Source organism: Carcharhinus amblyrhynchos, chromosome 6, assembly GCF_965287045.1.
Source record: "Carcharhinus amblyrhynchos chromosome 6, sCarAmb.v2.hapA, whole genome shotgun sequence".
NCBI lineage: Eukaryota > Metazoa > Chordata > Chondrichthyes > Carcharhiniformes > Carcharhinidae > Carcharhinus > Carcharhinus amblyrhynchos.
This window is the reverse complement of record NC_137329.1, coordinates 25,716,645-25,738,367: the sequence shown is the minus strand read 5'-3', so window position 1 is coordinate 25,738,367 and position 21,723 is coordinate 25,716,645. Positions and strand designations below refer to the sequence as shown.

At 48.0% G+C, this 21,723-nt stretch overlaps 1 protein-coding gene across 7 annotated transcripts in view; it reads left to right on the top strand.

Annotated features, from left to right (window-relative positions):
• Nucleotides 1–4,656: 4,656 nt before the first annotated feature.
• LOC145343759 (F-actin-monooxygenase MICAL2-like) overlaps nt 4,657–21,723 on the top strand; it is a 255,306-nt gene continuing 238,239 nt past the window's right edge. For all 7 annotated transcript variants that reach the window (XM_080190063.1, XM_080190062.1, XM_080190065.1 and 4 more), the window contains exon 1: nt 4,657–4,920. The gene's annotated coding sequence lies outside the window, so the exon portion shown is untranslated. The remainder of the gene's footprint in view (nt 4,921–21,723) is intronic.

The following is a 21,723-nucleotide window of genomic DNA, read 5'->3' as shown; positions in this document are numbered from 1 at the left end:
CCTTTACCAATGGCACACTGTGTCGGCAGTGTGTACCCCTACCAAATGCACTAGAACAACTTGCCAAATCTCCTTCAACAGTGCCTTCCAAACCCCCACTACCCAGAAGGACAAGATGCATGAGAACATCATCACCCGTAAGCTCCCCTCAAAGTCACACACCATCCTGATGTGGAAATATGTCACCGTTCCCTCTCTGTCGCTGAGCAAAAATCCCGGATCTCACTCCCTGACAGCATTGTGAGTGGTTGTACACACCACATGGACTGCAGCGGTTCAAAAAGGCAAGTCACCATCACCTCCTCTAATGAACGCCAACAGTTGCTGAGCTAGCCAGTGACTGTCACAACCCGTGAATATATTTTAAAAATCCTAAAGCCTGGGATAAAAGCAGAAAGTGGTGGAAAATGTGTGGCTGAGCATCAGCATCTCAACAAGAAACCAAGGCTGGTCTTTCACTGAGATATAGGCTCCGATTTTTGCCTGAAAATGGATTTAGATCAGTCACGGTCTCCTTGAATGAACAAACTTGAGATGCTGAATGGCCTCCCTTATCCTGATCTAATAAATAAGCAGTGAGTTGTGAGCTGAAACGTGCTGCTTTAAAAGAGAGGGAAGCAGGTTTAATAGTAACCTTCAAAAGGGAATTGGATGAATCATTGAAAATGAGAAATGATAAGGCAATAGGAGAAAGGGTAGGAGGAGTGGAACTATCAGCACTTTCTAAGAGCTGGCACCAGTATGATGGGCTGAATGGCCTCTTTCTCTGCTGTGTCATTCTATCATTATAAGAACAAATCATTTATGCTTGAATAACAGCAGCTGTTTTCCATCAACTATATTTGTCCTGGAGTTATTATTTTTGTTTTTAAGATTGTTGCAGTTTATTGACCAAGACTCCCTGGGTGTATTACGTCAATCTAACACCCATTTTAGATTTTCCTGTGGGATTTGTAGTGTTGAAGGTGGAAAATCTTGGGGCCACTTATTCATAGTTAAATCCTTAACTTGTCTTCAATTTGCCCAGTTAATTTGATTATTTTCCCACCAAAAGCAACTTTCAGCAATTATTCATGTTTTTGTTGCTGTATCGTGTACGATCCTTTGAAATATATACACATTTCTCCAAAAGTGATTTACATGCTGTTGAATAAATCCATGTCTTTCGCATTTGTTTTGCCTGTGGCACTGCACATGGAGCGCAGACCCTGCTAAGTCATTCACTACTGACTTTATGTCCTACGAACACTTAAAAAAGCCACAATGTATGAAAGGAATGATTGATTTTATTCAATATGTTTTGTATGCAATCAAAACCTGACAGTTTAAGAAAAGATTAGCTTTGGGATATGAACGTTGCTGGCAAGACCAATATTTATTGCCCATCCCTAACTGCCTTTGAGAAGGTAGTGTTGGGCCACCTTCTTGAGCCACTGAAGTCCATGTCTGATTCAATGTGCGTGAGTGCCAGATGACTAAGTTTCTCATCGCTCATTGTTGAGTGCAAATAGATTTTGATCCTCTTCAGTGCTGAAAATGAAGGCTCACCTGCTCATGAAGGACAGAAAAATTCTAAAGCAAATGTAAGTATTTGGATACACCTCCTGTAGTCAATCTCTTGCCAGAGCTCATTTTCACAGGCGGTAAATGCGCTCAACAACAGTTTTGATGATGGATTATGCAGTGATGATAGTGGGAGTGATTTAGACACCAAGGATTTTAATGTTGATATTGGTGAATGATCAGATGATGATTGTTAATTTGGAGGCAGTGGTGACAGTCAACGTGCTGTGATGTGGGACTAATACTATGTAAGGGCGAATGTTGAAAAAAGTACTATATGTAACTAAGTATGCCCTAAAATAAGTATGTATACATGTTATAGCATGACAATAAACGCTTTGTTGCATTCATTTTGTATTTATTTGCATGTAATACAAGTCCGAAGATGAATTTCCTCTATTTATAGGTATTTGTTACATTAATTCACCCACAGGGTATAGTTATGAAAATTTATTCAACCTTGAAAGGATTAAACCAATTTTTTTGTGCTCTTGGGCCCCTAGGCTTAAGCCTACTCAGCCTAATGGTTAATCCTGCACTGCCTGGGCTCCAGAACATTAGCTGAGTTTCTGCATTAATAGTCTAGCGATAATACCACTCGGCTATCATCTCCCCATAGCATGCAACTTCAAGGTAGTGGATAGCATGCCAGTAAAGTGGGCTTCTTTATCCTGGATGGTGTTGATCTTCTCGAATGTTGGAGCAGCACTCATGCAGCTAAGTGGAAAGTATTCCATTTAAACCTGATTATTTTCCACTTTATATCCTTAATGTGAATGATCTGACTCAATGGCTCAGTGGATAACATGCTCATTTCACAGTTTAGAAGTTCCACTCCAAAGACTTGAGCCCAAAATCTAGACTGACACTCTCAGTCCAGTACTGCACTGGGACGGACCAAATGACCATCTCCTAGTTGAGACATTAAACTGGTGTCCTGTCTACCTTTTCTCAGGTGGATGTTTAAGAGGTCATGGTTCTCAAGTGGAACAAGAATGTAGTTTACCCTTGTTCTGATGACGTTGAAATATAACCAAGGTGTTGGTAAATCTTTCTCTGTGTGACTCACACGGGAACGGAATTAATCCTTTTTGCCGGGAGAAGCTTCTTTGCACTTGGAAGTTGTCAGGATGTGGGGTTCACTTTCAGAGTTGGTTGGGATAGAAACGATCGATAATCGCTTCTTCATTGTTGCTGGGTCTAAATGCTGGAACTCCCTTCCTAACACCACTGTAGGTGTACCTATGCCACATTGACAGCAGAGATTCAAGAAGGCAGCTCACCACCACATTCACAAAAACAATTACGACCTTGCCAGCCATACACACATTCACTGAGCAAATATTATTTTTAAAAATCAGATCTGCATTGGACAGATGGATGGAGAGAATTTATTAAAGGAATAAGGGAACAGGGAAGATGAATATGATTAGAACTGTTTGCAAAGTAGAGTCTGATATAGGCAGGAAAGGGTGAATGGCCTTTTTCTGTGTTATCCCATTCATGCATCATCCCTTATGCTCGTTGACCTATATTGATTGCCACATGCCCAATTTCAGCAAATATCATTGCGTAACGATCAGGAGCAAGAACACATGATTGCTTCTTTCTATTAACCTCCAGAGTGCAGGGTGGCAGCATCAGCCATGGGGCTCTGCAAGCAGCACTCTCACCTCTTAAGTCTGAAGGTTGTGGGTTCAAGTCCCACTCTATAAACTTGAGCCTAGAATCTAGGTTGCCATTCCCCGTACACTGAGAGAGTGCTGCATTGTCAGATGAGAGGTTAAACCAGGGCCCTGCCTGCCCCCTCAGGTCAAAGATCCCATGTTCCTATTCAATGACAAGAAGTCTTATGGCACAGTGGGTTGTGTCCCTGCCTCTGAGCCAGAAGCTCCTGGTTCAAATCCCACCCCAGGTCTTGATGGTCCGGGGGGGATGTGTTCATAATGCAGCCAAATAGATGGAGTGTCATCCAAATGCTTCAAACACGTCAATGGTTGGTGGCAAGAGCCTGAGAGACGGCTGGTTGGTCACATTTGATGTGAAGTGGCACCGCTCAAGCTATAAGCCTCAGGCGACAGATTGTCAATCTGTTCCCAGAATTACTAGCAGTGGAAACAGACGAACATCTTTGTGCACCACTCGGTGTGGGAAGAGAACTGGAATTTCAAAAACAGGCAAGGCCTGGTGTTTTGGGCCAATCATTCTCCCTTAACCAATATCACTGGTCATTATCACCTTGATGTTCGGGGGATCTGACTGTGTACAAATTGGTTGCAGTGTTCCCTATACTATAAAGTACTTCACAGTAAAGCACTTTGGATTGTCCTGACTTTGTGAAAGGTGCTACATAAATGTAAGGTTTTTTTCCCCTTTATGTGACAGGACTTCCTTGACATCGACTTCCCAAGCCAGTCCCATCACCCAGTGGAGCAGAGCTATCTGGAAAGAATTCCATGTGGTGCAGGCACGCAAACACCATTTTCTGTCTTGTGCATCTGCAGATGTTTTGAGTTTTATTTTCAGCTGAAGTTTGGCAGGGGATGTGGAACAAATGACAAGGTATCCCCATTTTTTTTCTGGGTGAAATCAGAAAAGAAAGTATCCATTCTGACTGGAGGCTACCTGCCTTGGATGGACATTTTGAGAGCAGCAACTTGTTTTTTTTTGAAAAAAAAGCGTGCCAATTATCCACGCTGCAGTTAACAGAAGAAGAATCAATCTTCCTCCCTTGAACGTCAACGTTGTGGTGCAACGTTTGTTGTGGATAAGTCAAGCAGCAACAAGGGAACACTTGTGGCTGTTTAACTTGTACAAGTGGTGACATCATTTGCAAAGCTCATGAATCGAATTCCTTGGACAGCTTCTGGAAACTTCCACTTAAGAAGGACACGGAGAAAGCTGTCAAGTGGCCAGGATGGAGGGATTCGGGAGAAATAAATGAAATGTCACTCCCACCGGCTCATGATAACTTTTAACTTGCTGACAGAGCCTGGGAAACGTCAGTTATAACACTCCCCAGTTTCTGATTGGGCACAGTGTCTGCAATTAACCCAGCCCAGAGCCACACACACACACAGTGTGAGACCAACCTTTCAAACGTGTGTGTGTGTGTGTGAGGAACACGCTGAACTAGTGATTATTTAGGGGGTGAACTGTGGTGTTTCTCTCCCCGTCCCACGGGGCTACAGATGGCTACCAGCAACGCGAGGAAAATGTGCTAAAAAAAAACCCCCACATACACACACTTCGTCCTGAGCAGGAAAAAGCCAACCTGCTTTCTTTCAAAAAAAAACATCTGCCCTTTTTAAAGGATCAGCAAATAGCAGGAAGCAAAACCCCCGGGGCTCTACTGCTGTAAGTACAAAAACAAACTACTTCTCGTTCAAAAATTCAGTTCAAACAAGTGTCACTCAAGTTAAACTCACATGGTTCCGCCTCTGTTCATTAGCAAAGCGACTTTATTCTTTAAAGCAGGGAGCAGCTGAGTTTACGAGAAGCATTGAGTTTCCAGGCTGTGTCAGATTTCTGACGTATTGTATGGAGTTACTCAGCGGCAGACTTAATACCGAGTAAAGTGCAGCTGCTGTTTAATAATTAACTCTGCGAAGCTACCTTACCTTGCTACTTTTTATACCAGAAGTGAACAGCTCAGCATAGCTATTTATGATACCAGCTATAAATACACCAAATCTGCTGAATTGCAGTGCGGAGAGGGGGGGGGGATGCATGCCAATAAATTGATTCTGATACTGTAACTGTAATTGGGAATCATTGTAAACCTCCCAAAGAAATAATCTGCATTTCCATAGCACCTTTCCCAGCCCCTGGATGTTCCCCCCCCCCCCGCCTCCTCCTTTTCAGCCAATGAAGTACTTTTGAAGTGTAGTCACTGTTGTTATGTTGGAAGTGTAGCAGACAGTTTGCGCAAGACCAGGTTTCCACCAAGAGCGACGCGATCTTAACTTGATGATCTGGTTTTAAGTGATGTTTGTTGTAGATAAATATTGGTGGGAACACATGGTGACACTCTCTTGTTCTTTGTCAGAACAGAGTCATGGCTTTTTCTTTTAACCTTCAGCCAAGAGGGCAGAATAGACTTCAGTTTATCATCTTATTTGAAAGGCAACCGCCAGAATTCACCGCCTCGCCTGCCCTGGAATCGGAGCGGGCAAGGGGGGGACAACAGAAATGTCTGTAAACCTCGGGTGGGAATTTCTGGTCTCGCTCGAGCGAGGCCGCAAAATCCCGCTCAGCATCTCCGATAGTGCAGCCCTCCCTCTGTACTTCCCCTCCCACAGTGCGGCCCTCGTTCAGCAGTTCCCCTCTGACAGCGCGGCGCTCCCTCGGCGCTGCCCCTCTGACAGCGCGGCGCTCCCTCGGCGCTGCCCCTCTGACAGCGCGGCGCTCCCTCGGCGCTGCCCCTCTGACAGCACGGTGCTCCCTCGGCGCTGCCCCTCTGACAGCGCGGCGCTGCCCCTCTGACAGCGCGGCGCTGCCCCTCTGACAGCGCGGCGCTGCCCCTCTGACAGCGCGGCGCTGCCCCTCTGACAGCGCGGCGCTGCCCCTCTGACAGCGCGGCGCTCCCTCGGTCCATGCTCCCCTGGCAGCGCGGTGCTCCCTCGGTCCATGCTCCCCTGGCAGCGCGGCGCTCCCTCGGTCCATGCTCCCCTGGCAGCGCGGCGCTCCCTCGGTCCATGCTCCCCTGGCAGCGCGGCGCTCCCTCGGTCCATGCTCCCCTGGCAGCGCGGCGCTCCCTCGGTCCATGCTCCCCTGGCAGCGCGGCGCTCCCTCGGTCCATGCTCCCCTGGCAGCGCGGCGCTCCCTCGGTCCATGCTCCCCTGGCAGCGCGGCGCTCCCTCGGTCCATGCTCCCCTGGCAGCGCGGCGCTCCCTCGGTCCATGCTCCCCTGGCAGCGCGGCGCTCCCTCGGTCCATGCTCCCCTGGCAGCGCGGCGCTCCCTCGGTCCATGCTCCCCTGGCAGCGCGGCGCTCCCTCGGTCCATGCTCCCCTGGCAGCGCGGCGCTCCCTCGGTCCATGCTCCCCTGGCAGCGCGGCGCTCCCTCGGTCCATGCTCCCCTGGCAGCGCGGCGCTCCCTCGGTCCATGCTCCCCTGGCAGCGCGGCGCTCCCTCGGTCCATGCTCCCCTGGCAGCGCGGCGCTCCCTCGGTCCATGCTCCCCTGGCAGCGCGGCGCTCCCTCGGTCCATGCTCCCCTGGCAGCGCGGCGCTCCCTCGGTCCATGCTCCCCTGGCAGCGTGGCGCTCCCTCCGACAGTGCAGTACATCCTCGGTACTGCACTGGGAGTGTCAGCGGAGGTTATGTGCTTACATCTCCGGAGAGGGCGTGAACTCGTAATCTTCTGACTCGAAGGTGAGAGTGCTGCCCGTAATTTTGCTTTTATAACTCTTATTTTCTGTGGTATCAAATTAGCTACAATGTACTTTCGGAGAAACTCAAGATAGTTAGATGACAGGTCAGGCGAGTTGTTGCTTCTGCTTGGTATGTTTGTTCATTCATGGGGCTGACTGCTGTGGGAGGAGAGATCACGTGCAGTTATTACTGTTGGGAGATGTTTAGCTGGGACGCAGGATTAGCATTCTCTACCCGGTATTTGAACAGAGGGGTTAGCCCATTTAACGTGAACAGGTTATGACGGGCATCGTTCTATGTATGAACATTAGAGGGACATGCAGCAATCTGACTGGGTATCTTTACAACACCCACCTTAAAGCAGTGGTGAGGTGGGGAGTGAGTTTTCACACAAATGCCTCCGATTGTACCTGCTGGTTACTGGGGGAGGAATGTCTACAGGAATATGATGTTAGAAAGAAAGAATTTGTAATAATATGGTGCCTTGAGCAACCTCGGAATGTCTCAAAGCTCTTCACTGTCAGTGAAGTACCTTTTAAGGTTTAGTCATGTTAGGAATTGTTAATTTGAGTTAGTCACTAATATATTGCATTCCTGCTATAACACAATCCACTGAAGTGCATAACTCAGCATAACGTGGTCCAGAAAATTCAGGGTGGTACTGGAGCGTGGCAACCTCTTGTAAGCTGTTCCCAGCATATCCTCTAATTCCGTCTTTTACTCTTGTTCCGTGTTATTAAAACTGTGCTCTTTTTTCAACTCTTTTAAACTCTCTAATAATGTTCTATTTCTATGACTGTAACACTATATTTTACACCCTCTCCTTTCCTTCTCCCTATGTACGCTATGAACAGTATGTTTTGTCTGTGTAGTGTGCAAAAAACAATACTTTTCATTGTATCTCAATTCATGCGACAATAATAAATCAAATCAAATCAAAGAATAGCCTGAAACGTGGTATACCTCAGCTATTTACCATTTATATAGATGATCTGGAGGAGGGAACCGAGTGTATGGTGTCGAAATTTGCTGATGACACCAAGATTGGTGGAAAGGCAAATTGTGCGGAGGGTGTGGAGAGTCTGCAGAAGGATCTAGATAGGCTGGGCGAATGGGCCAGGAACTGGCAAATGGAATTTAATGTTGGCAAGTGCGAGGTGGTCCACTTTGGTAGGAATAATGGTAGGAAGGACTATTACTTACGTGGAGAAAAACTGCAGCAGGCGGCGGTGCAGAGGGACCTCGGGGTCCTTGTGCATGAGTCGCAAAAACCCAGCTTGCAGGTGCAGCAGGTGGTCAGGAAGGCGAATGGGATGCTGGCCTTCATAGCGAGGGGGATTGAATATAAAAGTAGGGAGGTCTTGCTGCGGCTGTATAGGGCATTGGTGAGGCCGCAGCTGGAGTACTGTGTGCAGTTTTGGGCGCCGTACTTACGCAAGGATATTTTGGCCTTGGAGGGAGTGCAGAGGAGGTTTACTAGGCTGATGCCGGAGTTGAGAGGGTTGAGCTATGAGGAGAGGCTGAATAAACTAGGCTTGTACTCATTAGAGTTTAGAAGAATGAGGGGAGATCTCATTGAGACGTATAAGATGATGAATGGGATGGATAGGATAGAGGTGGAGAGACTCTTCCTGCTCAGAAAGGACAGTAGGACTAGGGGGCACAGCCTCAAGATAAAGGGGGGGCGGTTTAGGACGGAGTTGAGGAAGAACTTCTTCACTCAAAGGGTGGTGAATCTCTGGAATTCTCTGCCTGTTGAAGTGGTGGAGGCTGCCTCGCTAAATATTTTTAAGACGCGGGTTGATGGGTTTTTGATAAGAGAGGGGATTAAAGGTTATGGGGAGAGGGCGGGAATGTGGAACTTAGCAGCGACAGATCAGCCATGATCTTATTGAATGGCGGGGCAGACTCGAAGGGCCAGATGGCCTACTCCTGCTCCTATTTCTTACATTCTTATGTTCTTATGTTCTTTAGTCGCACAGGAATAGCTATAGTGCGGAACTTGGTATAACGCAGTCCAGAATAGCCCAGAACTTGGCCTGACATCTGCTATAGTGTGGAGCTCAGTATAACACAGTATGCTATAGTGTGAACCTGGTATAATGCAGTTGGCTGCGGTGCGGAACTCGGTGTAACGCGGTCTGCTGCGGTGCGGAACTCGGTGTAACGCGGTCTGCTGCGGTGCGGAACTCGGTGTAACGCGGTCTGCTGCGGTGCGGAACTCGGTGTAACGCGGTCTGCTGCGGTGCGGAACTCGGTGTAACGCGGTCTGCTGCGGTGCGGAACTCGGTGTAACGCGGTCTGCTGCGGTGCGGAACTCGGTGTAACGCGGTCTGCTGCGGTGCGGAACTCGGTGTAACGCGGTCTGCTGCGGTGCGGAACTCGGTGTAACGCGGTCTGCTGCGGTGCGGAACTCGGTGTAACGCGGTCTGCTGCGGTGCGGAACTCGGTGTAACGCGGTCTGCTGCGGTGCGGAACTCGGTGTAACGCGGTCTGCTGCGGTGCGGAACTCGGTGTAACGCGGTCTGCTGCGGTGCGGAACTCGGTGTAACGCGGTCTGCTGCGGTGCGGAACTCGGTGTAACGCGGTCTGCTGCGGTGCGGAACTCGGTGTAACGCGGTCTGCTGCGGTGCGGAACTCGGTGTAACGCGGTCTGCTGCGGTGCGGAACTCGGTGTAACGCGGTCTGCTGCGGTGCGGAACTCGGTGTAACGCGGTCAGGAATGTCAATCCACTTTAGCACTAATCTCAGCATAATGAGGTTCTGTCTTGGACCCAACAATCTTAATTCTTTAAAGTGACTGCGAGCCTCTACATAGAACATTACAGCGCAGTACAGGCCCTTTGGCCCTCGATGTTGTGCCGACCAGTGGAACCAATCTAATGACCCTCTAACCTAAACTATTCCAATGTTATCCATATGCCTATCCACTGACCATTTGAACGCCCTTAAAGTTGGCGAGTCCACAACTGCTGCAGGCAGGGCATTCCACGCCCTTACCACCCTCGAAGTAAAGAAAGAGTAAACTACCCTCTGTCCACTATGAATCCAGACACTCACTTTAAAAAAAGAAAAATTGAAAGCTCTTGCTTTATTGATTCCTACTGGTGTACTGGGGCTGGAAACTGCAGTGATGAGCACATAATATTGGCTGAGGCATTTGTGCCATGAACCTGAGCAGTAGCCATAGCTGTGAAATACCGTGGTCTCATCTATAATGGAGATATGGAGCCCACAGACCAGATTAAAGTAGGATCCCAATGTAAGGAATTCAAGAGAAGGTTTTTTTACCCAGAGAGTGGTGAGAATGTGGAACTCACTGTCACAGTGAGTGGTTGAGGTGAAAAGTTTTCAATAGATTTTATGGGAGGTTCGAAAAATACATGAGACAGAGAAAGGAATAGGAGAATGTACTGACCGTGTTAAAATGAAGATGGGAAGGAGGCTTGTGTGGAGCATAAATGTTTGTATAGACTCATTGTGCCAACTGGCCTGTTTCTGTGCTGTGTAAGTACTTGTCAAGTGCGTAGAAATGTCGGGAATGTGGTAGCCTGATTGTATAAAGCAAGATCCCACAAAGAGCAGTGTGATAATTAACTGCTAATCTATTTTTAGTCATATTTACTGTGGGGTAAATAGTGACCATGTAATTGTGGAGAACGCCTATTCCCTTCAGCATAATAGTTCCATGGGACCTTTTACACCCCCAGAGAGGGTAATGGAAACCTTGTGTAAACGTCCCATCCAAGAGACGTGTGAGAGTTTCACAAAATCACGGAATCCCTACAGTGCAGAAGGAAGCCATTCAGCCCATCAAGCCTGCATCAACAACAATCCCATCCTGGCCCTATCCCCATATTTACCCTGCTATTGCCCTGGATGCTAAGGGGCAATTAAGCATGGCCAATCAACCTTTTTTACTCATTCGTGGGACATGGGTGTTGCTGGTTGGCCAGCATTTATTGTCCATCCCTGGTTGCCCTTGGAGAGCAGTTGAGAGTCAACCACATTGCTGTGGCTCTGGAGTCACACGTAGGCCAGACCAGGTAAGGACAGCAGATTTCCTTCCTTAAAGGCCATTAGTGAACCAGATGAGTTTGTCTGACAATTGATAATGGTTTCACAATCATCAGTAGATTCTTAATTCCAGATTTTTTTTTACTGATTTCAAATTCCTAACCCACACATCTGTTGGGCTGTGGGAGAAAACCGGAGCACCCAGAGGAAACCCACGTAGACACGGGGAGAATGTGTGAATTTGCAAATTCACACAATCAGTCACCCCAAGGCCTGAATTGAACCCGGGTCCTTGGCACTGTGAGGCAGTAGTGCTAACCACTGTGCCGCCCATGATGCTGTTGCTGAGATGTAGGTTTTCGTGGGTTAACAGAATAACCTCGGCATGGACTGGTAGTGGATAGAATTCCACTGCATGGGAAGCTGCAACTTCTGATGGTTCCTGAGAGGAGTAGGAATCGTTCATGTACTAAAACATGCATCAGTTAGTTCTTTGTTCATTTCTCACCCATCCCGAGGCACTTTGTAATCATACAAAACGTAACACCAAGCCACGTAAGATAGATTGACCTTGGAGGGAGTACAGAGAAGGTTCACCAGGTTGATTCCGGAGATCAGGGGGTTAGCTTATGAGGAAAGATTGAGTCGATTGGGCCTATACTCGTTGGAGTTTCGAAGGCTGAGGGGTCACCTTATAGAGACGTATAAGATAATGAAGGGGCTAGATAGGGTAGAGGTAGAGAGATTCTTTCCTCTTAGAAAGGAAACCAGAACTAGAGGGCACAGCCTCAAAATAAGAACATAAGAACATAAGAAATAGGAGCAGGAGTAGGCCATCTAGCCCTTCGAGCCTGCCCCGCCATTCAATAAGATCATGGCTGATCTGTCGCTGCTCAGTTCCACTTTCCCGCTTTCTAGTTGAGGAGGAACTTCTTCTCTCAGAGGGCAGTGAATCTCTGGAATTCTCTGCCCATTGAAGCGATGGAGGCTACCTCTTGAATATGTTTAAGTCACGGGTAGATAGATTTCTGATGGATAAGGGAATTAAGGGTTATGGGGAGCAAGCGGGTAAGTGGAACTGATCCACTTCAGATCAGCCATGATCTTACTGAACAGCGGGGCACGCTCGAGGGGCTAGGTGGCCTACTCCTGCTCCTATTTCTTATGTTCTTATAGGAAGATTACGACCAAAAGGCTTGGTCAAAGTTATCGGTTGCAGCTTAAAGGAGGACTGAGAGGTTTTGGGAGAAAATCTCAGAGCTTGGGGCCCAAGCAATGGAAGGCATGGCCGCCGGTGAAGAAACAATGGAAATTGGGCCTGATTTTGAGGAGTGCACAAAACCTGAGAGGGTGGTAGGACCAATGGTGGGGTGAATGGAAGTTACGGAAATAGGAAAGAAGCAGTGGGGTGTATTTGAATATCGCAATTTGTGTGAGTCTGAGTGAAAATAACCACATGATTCAGATTGCAGTGTCATCATTTTGCAGTATTAACTGGAATCCTTGGTCAGATTAACGTGGGCCTGAGGTTGCTTCTCTGCTGCTTACTTTCAGAATATGGGATACACGCCAGAAAGGAAGTCAAATTACTTTCCATAACCCTGAACTGGTCAGATTCTCTGTAAACGTGGGATAAACTTTATGTTTCATGTCACTGCCAACTAATGTACCACTTGAACTATTTATATTTAATTTCTACGTGATTCCAAGCAGGACTATTTTTAGTATGTTTGTGTACACCTCACCACCAAGTATAGTGCCTGTGGAATCTGCTTTTCCTTGGTGAAACACATTACATGGACACGGCAGCAAAAAAAAACTTTCTTTCTATTTTCTAATGTCACAAGGAGGCTTACATTAACACTGGGATGAAGTTACTGTGAAAATCCTCTAGTTGCCACACTCCGGCGCCTGTTCGGGTACACTGAGGGAGAATTTAGCATGGTCAAAGCACTTAACTAGCACGTCTTTCGGACTGTAGAAGGAAACCCGTACAGACACAGGGACAACATGCAGATTTCACGCACATGGTGACCCAAGCCAGGAATCGAACCCAGGTTCCTGGCACTGTGAGGCAGCAGTGATAACCACTGTGCCGCCTGTCTGCTGAATTGCGGGCCCTCTTCAGTCCAGCTTTACTTTGTTAGAAAAGGCACGAGGAGACGTCAGTGATGGAGTGTACGCCTCAGTGATGGTTGTTCCCGCGTCTGTGTTGAAAGATCCTGTGCCCTAACCCCAGTCTGGGCAGTCTCGGTGAGTGGAGTTCTGACATCCAACAGGGTTTAATGGGCATGGGTGTATCTCTCCATGAGTATGGATTGTGGGAGCCCAAAAATTACTCCCTTGGCACAGAACTAATGCTGCTCCCATTGACTGAAATACAGATGGTGGCCTCCATTGAAGGAATGCTTATTTTATGGCCTGTCGGACTGTTGTTCGGCTGACGACTCCTTCCCCTATTGTATTCTGGTCTCCAGGGAATAGGCATGGGGGCGCAGTGGTTAGCGCTGCTGCCTTAAAACGCCAGGCGTCCGGGTTCGATTCCTGGCTCGAGTCACTGCCTGTGTGGAGTTTCCACATTCTCCCCTTGTCTGCGTGGGTTTCCTCCCACAGTCCAAAAATGTGCGGGTTTGGCGGATCAGTGTCAGGGGGACTAGCTAGGATAAATGCAGGAGGTTATGGGGATAGGGATTGTATTCTGGTCTCCAGGGAAGCAGCATGGTGGCGCAGTGGTTAGCACTGCTGCCTTACAACACCAGGCATCCGGGTTCGATTCCCGGCTCGGGTCACTGCCTGTGTGGAGTTTCCACGTTCTCCCCTTGTCTGCGTGGGTTTCCTCCGAGTGCTCCGGTTTCCTCCCACAGTCCAAAAATGTGCGTGTTTGGTGGATCAGTGTCGGAGGGACTAGCTAGGATAAATGCAGGGGGTTATGGCGATAGGGATTGGAAGGGATTGTGGTTGATGCTGACTCAATGGGCTGAATGGCCTCCTTCTGTAGGGATTCTATGAGATTCAAGATGTCAAAATAATGGTGATACATATGGAAGGCTGATGATCCAAGGCAGGCTTTAACATTCCTCTCAGAAGCAGCAATAGATTTTTGTGGTCCCAGTTTGAAAACCTGGCAGGTACTCTGCGCACTATGTGCCAGTTCAATGCAGCTGTGGCTTGGAACTGTGTGGTTAAGGTGTGACATGCCTTAACTACCAGTGTTGCACATTGTTACAGCTTGTTGCCTGGTTGTCATACATTCACAAACAGATGGACATTGTGCCACCTGTCAAACTTTGTTCTGTGGGGTTTTAGTTTGTAATTATCGCTCTAATCTGCCTGTCATATTTCGTCTCTTCAAACTTTCCATCACAATGGTGACACAGTGTGTTCAGAGGCAGCACCAAGTTGTTTATCAGCCAGTGACTATCCCAGGAGGGCTGAGTTAGCTGCTCAGCCCAGCCCTCTGTGTCCCAGTCTCGCTCCCAGGGAAGTGCCATTTCCGCAGATTCCACAGGGTTACTTTACTGCTGACCCCGGAACTTCAGAAACTTTCAGCAGGATTGTCCGGCCCTCCCCAGCCCTGCCCAAGGTTTGGCCTCCCCCCCGCCCTCCCACAGCGGGTTGGGCAGGCCATACAAAACACATCGGCGGGACTGGAAGATCCCGCCCATATTTAACAGGTGCTGTCTTGTCCTCACTCGAGAATTACGAGTTAATGGATGTTTTGAGGCTGAGCACATCGTCACACCTAGGTGCTGCCTTTTGCACAACTATGGGATTGCTAAGGCGAATGTTGCTTTTAAAAGGCTGAACCTTAACTGGATGTTTAATTCTTGAACTAAATATTCCCCTTTAACCCCCCTTCCTGATCCACCCTTGACGTTGACATTGGCCAATCGTCTTGGAGATTGTTCATCATTGGCACAACATTTCTAACTCTCTCAGCGCTGTAGGGAATTTACTGTGTGCCCCGAAGCCAGTTCCACCACTGCCTGAATCCACAACGTGGTAAACCTCACTGGCCTGTTTTCCAGCAGTGGAGGTGGTTCACCCTCAGACACCGACGGGATCTTCCAGTCCTGCCGACGTCCATGGCATTTTACGTGGCTCGCCTGGCCCACTGCCGGGAAATCCATGACAAGGTGGTTTGGGGAGGGTGGGTAGTCACCCTCAGCGGGACTGCAGGATCCTGCCAGCGGTAAGGGCCGGAATTTCCCACCCAAGCTCCATGGATTTTTCCCTGTTCTGCCCCTCATCCGCTCCAATTCCCATGGCGGGTGGGCTTGTAAAATTCTGGCCACTGTGTCCAACGCCACATTGCATAAAATGTCTGCTGCATTAATATAAAGCACGGTTTAGATCGTCTAATTTTACAGCAAAAATATTTATCAAAAATATTGTTTCATGCTGATAACTAAGTGATGTGATAGTGCAGTGGTTGTGTTAGTGGACTAGTATTAGAATCATAGAATCCTGACAGTGCAGAAGGAGGCCGTCTCATCTGAGGTAAAAACAGAAAATGCTGGAAATACTCAGATGGCCAGTCAGAGTTTGTAGAGAGAGACAGGGGTTAATGCTTCAGATCAACAAGCTTTCATCAGAGAATCAAGAGGTCCCTGAACTAGTAATCCAGAGGACAAGACTTCAAATCCCCCCCTAATGGGGAATTTGAATTCAACTTACAAAATCTGGAAATAAAAAGCTAGTTCGAGAAAAGTGACTTTGAAATTTTTGGATTGTCATTAAAAGCTCAACTAATTCACTAATGTCTCTTTGAGGAAGGAAATCTGCTGTCTTTACCTGTCTATTACTTATGTGTGCAGTGTGTATGTGAGCTAGCACGTGCGAAGTATGAGCAGGAGTAGAACATTCAGCCCCTCGAGCATGTACCATCCGCCATTCATTACAATTCTGGTGGATACTCTGCCTCAGATCCACTTTACCCTTTGTTGACATCTCTTGATTCTCTGAAAGACCTAAAATCTCAGCCAAAACCCTCTGGGCAGAAAATTCAAAAAATTGATTTGAGTGCAAAGATTTCTTCTCATCTCAGCCCTGTTCCGTTCCCCCCAGCCATGTTCTAGATCCCCCAGCCAGGGAAAATAATTTCCCAGTGTCAACCCTGTCATGTTCATTCAAAACCTCGTGTGAATCTTATGAGATCACCTCAAACGCCTTCAAGGCAAGTACATCCTTCCTGAGGTTTGAAGGCCAAAACTGCACACACTACTCCAGGTTTGGTTTCCTTCAAAGCCTCTTAGGAAGGCTGCTTTATTCTAGTATTCCAATCGCCTCGCAATAAAGGCCAACATGCCATTTACCTTCCCAATTGCTCGTTGCATCTTTTTGCTAACTTTCTGTGTTTCTTTTACCCTTTTACAATACCCCAGATCCTCCTGAACAGCAACATTTACAAGTCTTACATCTTTTGAATAAATAGTCTGCTTTGCTACTCTTATGACGAAAGCAAGAAACCTTACACTTCCCCACATTATACCCAAAGCACACAAGTCAGTGACTAGTGGCATTCCACAGGGATCTGTGTTGGGCCTCCCATTATTTATATAAGTGACATTGATGACTATGTGTGGGGTAGGATTAGTAAGTTTGCAGGTGACACAAAAACTGGATGGGCTGTTAGTAGTGAGGTGGAGTGTCTGGGACACGAGAAGGATGGTGAAATGGGCAGATAAGTAGCAGATGGAATTTAACCCTGAAAAATTTGAGGTGATATACTTTGGAAAGAGTAATTTGACAAGAAAGTACTCAATGAATGGTGGGACACTAGGAAGTTAAAGTTTTAAACTTTATTTATTAGCATCACAAGCAGGCTTGCCTTAACACTGTTATGAAGTTACGTGAAAGTCCCCTAGTCGCCACACTCCAGCTCCTGTTCGGAGACACTGAGGGAGAATTTAGCACAGCCAATGCACCCAACCAGCACACCTTTTGGTCTGTGGGAGGAAACCTGAGCACCCAGAGGAAACCCATGCAGGTATGGGGACAACATGCAGGCTCCGCACAGACAGTGACCCAAGCCGGGAATCAAACCCAGTTCCCTGGCTCTGTGAGACCATGATGTGGAGATGCCGGCACTGGATTGGGGTAAACACGGTAAGAAGTCTCTCAACACCGGATTAAAATATGTGAGGCAGCACTGCTTGCCACTGTGCCACCCTAACAAAGGGATTTGGCTCATTTGTCCATAGATCTATGAAGGCAGAAGGGTAAGTTAGTAGGGTGGTTAAAAAAGGCATATTTTATCAAGGAGAAATAATTTCTCAGTTTCAACTCTGAGAAATTGACACTTATTGGCATAGATTACAAAAGTAGGGAAGTCATGTTGGAGTTGTGTAGCACTTTGATGAGGCCACAGCTGGAGTACTGTTACAGTTCTGGTCACCACATTATTGTAAGAATGTGATTGCACTGGAAGGGGTGCAGAGGAGATTCACCAGGATGGTGCCTGGAATGGAACATTTAAGTTATGAAGAGAGGTTGTGTAGGCTCGGGTTGTTTTCATTGGAACAGAGAAGATTGAGGGGTGACCTGATTGAGGAATACAAGATTGAGAGACAATGACAGAGTGGATAAGGAGCAGCTCTTCCCCTTAGTTGAAGGGTCAGTCACAAGGGAACATAGGTTCACAAGGAGCAGGAGGTTTAGTGGGGGATGGGAGGAAAAACTTTTTCACTCAGAGGGTAGTGACGGTCTGGAATGTGTTGCCTGGGAATGGTGGAGGCAGGTTGCCTCACATCCTTTAAAAAGTATCTGGATGAGCACTTGGCACATTATAATGTTCAAGCCTTTGGGCCAAGTGCTGGCAGATGGGATTAGATGGGAGTTCAGGTATTTCTAATGTGTTGGTGTGAAACCTATGATTCTATGACAAGGATTCGGGGTGTTAAGTGGCTGCCGGGCAGATTCACCATTGACTTTTTTTGACTGGGGTGGCATAGTGGCACATTGGTTGGCGCTGCTGCCTCACAGCGCAAGGGACCTGGATTCAATTCTGGACTTGGGTGTCTGTCTGAGTGGAGTTTGCAGGTGTCCTTGGGGCTACGGGCTGGATGGGATTATCCAGTTAAGACGCGATGGGCCACATGACCTGTTTCTGTACCATAGGGATGCTATGATTGGCCATGCTAAATTACCCCTTATTGCAGGGGATTAGCAGGGTAACTATGTGGTGTTACGGGGCCTGGGTGGGATTGTTGTCGATGGGCCGAATGCACTGTCGGGATTCTATGTTTTTCGACAGTGAAGAGAGGAGGGAAACTGGAACACCAGCGAAAAATAAAATCCTGTCCCTGGGAATGTTGGAAAATCATAAACAGTCCATCTACTGTTTCTGCAGGTAATTCTTTTAAAACCCTAGGATGGAGGCTGTCAGGTTCTGGGGGTTTGTCCCTGAAAGGGGCTTTTAGTCTCTTAACGTTTCTCTAATGCTATTTCTCTAACTGTGTGTGCGTGCGTGCGCTGTGTGTACAAGCGGTGTTGGACAGCCAGTTCAGAGTTCCCCTCCACAATCCAAAAGTATCCATTTCGGGCTCTTATACATAATTGTGTTTACAATTCTATCACCGCTGGGAAAGATTTATAATTTATGAATTGGTGTCAGTCTCTCAGTGTCATGTTACATTCTGCCTAATGTGAGGTGATAAAAAGATAAAGTAAACTACTTAGCAGTAATTTAAAGAGCAAATAGATTTTCATAAACTTTCAGGAAATTGATAGAGGTTTCTTGTTAAAACTGAGGCCAAGTATAACTGTTTAAAATTAGAAATGATGTTTTTTTTCCCCTGGAGGAATCATGAGTCAGGGAGCGAGCTATATTAACTAGACACCAGAGTCACTCAACCCAAAAGGCTCTAACTTTGCTGTGGCTCTTAACTTTGACAACCGCTTAAATGTTAAATAAATCTTTAACATCTGCGGAATTTCCCTTGTGTAAATTGAGACAAAAAGGATAAAGCTTGCATTTGTGTAACATTTTACACAACCTCATGGGCGGAATGGTCCCCAAAAATGACAGTGTTATTTCGGGTGTGACAACCCATGTCCCACACTTAGGCATTTTTTTGGAAGGGGCGAGTTTGCACCAATTCTGAGTGGGGCAGAACCTAAGTAAGACGGGTTCCACAGAGATCGGGCACCATTTTTAATGGGGACCCCAATATCAAATTGAAATTGAGGATTCCTTCTCTCTCTCCTGCCAACATAGACGTCCTCCCCTCATTGAAGGGATGTTTACCCAGCCCCCCCACCCAACCAAGATTGGGGAGGGACTGGGCAGCATGGTGGCACAGTGGTCAGCACTGCTGCCTCACAGCGCTAGGGACCCGGGTTCAATTCCTGGCTTAGGTCACTGTCTGTGTGGAGTCTGACATTCTTCCTACGTTTGTGTGGGTTTCCTCCGGGTGCTCCAGTTTCCCCTCTCAATCTGAAAGATCTACTGGTTAGGGTGCATTGGCCGTGCTAAGTTATCCCTCAGTGTACCCGAAGAAGTGATGGAGTGTGGTGACCAGGGGATTTTCACAGTAACTTCATTGCGGTGTTAGTGTAAGCCTACTTGTGACACTAATAAATAAACTTAAGATCACTGGCATTGGCCTCCCCCCATCTTTCATGATCCTCTTCATGAACCCCCTCTCTCATGCCCCAGCCTCTATGGCACTGGTCTCAAGACCCTGGCAGTGCCAGATGGGCAATGCCCAGACATGTCCCCGACCACCTTTAGTGGTCTTCGAGTCCCTCAGCATGGTCATCAGGCCTGGTCTCTGTTCGTGGAGATCAGTATTGATTATCGCTGCACCCAGGGGTCGGAAAATCCCGGGAGCAGGGAATCATAGAATCATAGAAACCCTACGGTGCAGAAAGAGGCCATTTGGCCCATCAAATCTGCACTGACCACAATCTCACCCAGGCCCTACCCCCATATCCCTACATATTTACCCACTAATCCCTCTAACCTACACATCTCAGGACACTGAGGGGCAATTTTAGCATGGCCAGTCAACCTAACCCGCACATCTTTGGAGTGTAGGAGGAAACTGGAGCAGCCGGAGGAAACCCACGCAGACATGAGGAGAATGTGCAAACTCCACACAGACAGTGACCCAGCTCTCTGGAACTGTGAAGCAGCAGTGCTAACCACTGTGCTACCCTGCCGCAAAAGGCATGGAATATCCAGCCTCGAACGGACTCTGAATATTTAAATGCACATTTATAGGTGGGAATCAGATTACCTCCGGTGGTGGAGGTTGGGAAGTTACCGGTGACGTTTGGTGCTGATGCAGAATGTGCTAAACCAGTCACCGGTGAATCTCCGGTCCCGCTCCAATCTACACATTCTGCGCCAGGCACAGAGATTGCGGCCTCAATATCCCAAAACGCTTTACAGCCAATGAAGTTCCCCCTCCCTGTTATCAGAATCTTACTCAGCCCCTTTAATTGAAACAACTTACATCACAGTGACCTGTGTAAGGCAGAATTCATAGCAGCAAATCTGTTTGCTTTATTCACTAAAACCATATTTCTTGGTGATCATTAGACCAGAGAGGAAGCCAGCAGTATGGGTCTGATATATAACACTGAGCAGATTGGAAAGGTTTATTCCAGAGCTCTGTTCCAAGTTAAACCACAACTGCTGGGAGAAGCTGATGAACTGGGACTAGGCAAGTGATTTTGGAAGGCGAGATTTCACGCACAAGGTGTCAATTTTCACTTCTACCTCCCCACACTAAAGGTGTATATGAAACAACCACAAAGTGGTGTCGCCCAGTTAGCAACCAGCCCCAGAGCCCGGCCTGTTTGAGAGGCTGGAGCCCAGAGCCCGGCCTGTTTGAGAGGCTGGAGCCCAGAGCCCGGCCTGTTTGAGAGGCTGGAGCCTGGAGCCCAGAGCCCGGCCTGTTTGAGAGGCTGGAGCCTGGAGCCTGGAGCCCAGAGCCCGGCCTGTTTGAGAGGCTGGAGCCCAGAGCCCGGCCTGTTTGAGAGGCTGGAGCCCAGAGCCCGGCCTATTTGAGAGGCTGGAGCCCAGAGCCCGGCCTGTTTGAGAGGCTGGAGCCTGGAGCCCAGAGCCCGGCCTGTTTGAGAGGCTGGAGCCTGGAGCCTGGAGCCCAGAGCCCGGCCTGTTTGAGAGGCTGGAGCCCAGAGCCCGGCCTATTTGAGAGGCTGGAGCCTGGAGCCCAGAGCCCGGCCTGTTTGAGAGGCTGGAGCCTGGAGCCTGGAGCCCAGAGCCCGGCCTGTTTGAGAGGCTGGAGCCCAGAGCCCGGCCTATTTGAGAGGCTGGAGCCTGGAGCCCAGAGCCCGGCCTGTTTGAGAGGCTGGAGCCCAGAGGCCGGACCTGCCAAACACGTAGCACAGAAGGAGGTCATTTCTCCCATTGTTTGCTGGCGTTCTGCAAGAAGAGCTCAGCTACTCCCACTCCCCTGCCATTTTCCCCTGTAGCCCTGCAAAATTCTCTTCCCACAGATGACTGTTTGTTTCGCTTTGGAAGGTCACATTTGAACCTGCCCCCACCACACTCTCAGGTAGCATGCCCCAGGTCCTAACCACTCGCTGCGTAAACGCGTCTTACAGGTTAGTGTCAAATGTTGTCTGATTGACACACCTGCCAATTGCCTTTGGATGATTTAGCGCATTAAAGGTGCCATGTAAATGCAAGTTGTTGTTGTTGCCTCCAATGGTGAGAAATCCTCTGGAATCTTCCAGGAGATGGGAAGGGACTGCAAAGGAGAGAATCATTGATTTCCACAGAATGAAACAGATGGGCCCA